Here is a 2,500-nt window from a genome sequence, read left to right on the forward strand (position 1 = left end):
TGTATAATGGTTCATAATTGCTTTTTTAAATCAGAAATATTTACATCTGTGTGGTCAAGTGGGCCAATGGGCAATGAAGCAGTAATTAGGGTTTGTGTGTGTGTTTGTGGTTGTGTGAGTGTGTGTGTGCATGTTTGTGTGTGTATATATGTGTGTGGTCAGGTTTGATGGTTCATTATGTCCTGTGTTCAACTGTACAGAACTACCCCAGCTGTGAATCAGAACTCACTGGAGCATCTCTCTCTCTGTCTCTCTCTCTCTCTCTCTCTCTCTCTCTCTGTCTCTCTCTCTCTCTCTCTCTCTCTCTCTCTCTCTCTCTCTCTCTCTCTCTCTCTCTCTCTCTCTCTCTCTCTCTCTCCCCCCCTATGACTCTCTCTCCCTATGACTGTCTCTGTCTCTCTCGGTGTCTGTCTGTCTCTCTCTCAACCACTGAACCAGGAGATCTGCACATGCATAAATACAGATTACCAAGTAGCGGCCTCACGTGTCAAAAATCACGCACACACACAGACCCACACAAACACACACACACACACACACACACACACACACACACACACACACACACACACGTGAACACAGTGCATGCTCATGCTATAAACGGAGTTTCTAAGGCCGAATAACGTCAATCTTCTTAAAGGTTTATGGAATAAACACACAGTTGCTGTGTGTTTCATGGTGACACGTTGCATGACCGACAGAAAGGAAATAAGCTTTTTAGACCGTAATCAAAGACGCGCACACAAACACACACACACACACACACACACACACACACACACACACACACACACACACACACACACACACACACACACACACACACACACACACACAAAGAAATGCTGTAAATCAGATGTTTTTCCTTTGAAGGACGCTCACAAACAATATGTGTTTGTGAGAATGCATGCATGCTTGAGCATGTGTGCACACTTTGTTTGTGTGTGAGTGTGTGTGTGTGCATGTTGTGTGTGTGTGTGTGTGTGTCTATGTGATGTGCGTGTACAACACTATGTGTCATGTGCATTTGTGTATGTGTGTGTGCATATGTGTGCGTGTGTTATGTGTGTTTGCAGGGTATATTATACACAGGACTCCTATTGGTTGAGCCCATGTGACCCCCCCCCCCCCCACCCCACCCCACCCCCGGGGAGCTGATTGATCTCCCATCCGTCCAGGAACTGTTCCTGCTGATGTGAGGGTTCCTGTAAGGGAATTGATCCAATTTCTAGTATTGACAACCCAGACTTAAATAAGAAGTTGAAATACTCATGACGACCGTACAGCCTTGGGGCTACAGACTGTTTCATATTGAACCTCAGTGTTTGACACTGACAGGACGTCGATTGCTGTATCAAAATGGAAATTTAAGGTACCTAGTTTGACACACACACACACACACATACACACAAATGCGCTCACACACACACATGCCCATGCACAGACACACACATTCACACATGAACATGCACACACACACACACACACACACACACATCTATATGTGTGTGTGCATGTTCGTGTCTATACACGAACATGCACACGCAGACACAAACTTGCACACGCACACACACTCACACTCTCACACACACACACACACGCAAACATGTACCAAACACACACACACACACACACAAATGCACAAACACACACACACTTCCAGTGGGTATTCGAGTATTTCCTCCCATTACCTTAGAGGTAACAATGGACAATAAGGAGAGATTGCCGCGCGACGCTAATGCTATTCACAACACAACACAGATTTGTTAGCGGAAATTATGACTCCTTAGCAGCAGCAGGCGTGCCTCACCCTCACCTTAACCTGATCTTAACACCCTGCCACATGACAGGCACCTCTTCACCTGGGGAAAGCGACTTGCTAAATGTTAGCCGCTAATCCGGGTATAAAGCGCTGAGTGGTATCAGTTACTCTGAGAGCCGCTTAACCTGGCCGGCCGCCAGGAACGTCATCCACAGCGTTGATGAAGCCGCTGCCGTGGTGATCTCTGTGGGTGTAACCGGGGACGATGAAACACTGTTTTTAAGGGCTAACCTTCGAGAGCTCGGGGGACAATGTCTTTCCGATCAGTGTCTGTTCCCGCTCAAACTGAACTAACTAGGGACTACTAAACAGGGCCCTTCACTCAACTTATAACAACGACGAAAAACAACCGGATACCACGTTGGCCAACCTCAAAATTACAAACTTTGAACTTAAATCAGACAGTGAAACCAAAAGAACCAACAGAATTATACAGAATTATGCTTTGAGGAAGAATTTAATGAACGATAACTCTAGAAGCGAGATCTACACCAAGTTCTATGGGCGTCCGTTCTACTCTTTAACGCGTGGTCTGAATTGATCGGATTACGATGAAACGAAGAGATTAACAAGGACATTAAAAGTGTGGCCCTCATCGGATTATTAAAGCCAATTACCTCGCTCTTCTCAAGGCTATTTCTGCCGGCGCAGATCCCACTTAATGACACGCAGGAGTGC

The 2,500-nt window shown here is 46.0% G+C and overlaps 1 protein-coding gene across 1 annotated transcript in view; it reads left to right on the top strand.

Moving 5' to 3' along the window:
* Positions 1–2,500, top strand: part of zgc:162331 (uncharacterized protein LOC793007 homolog) — a 14,425-nt gene that overhangs the window by 1,647 nt on the left and 10,278 nt on the right. The window lies entirely within an intron of this gene.

This window comes from Gadus macrocephalus, chromosome 4 (genome assembly GCF_031168955.1).
Source record: "Gadus macrocephalus chromosome 4, ASM3116895v1".
Lineage (NCBI taxonomy): Eukaryota > Metazoa > Chordata > Actinopteri > Gadiformes > Gadidae > Gadus > Gadus macrocephalus.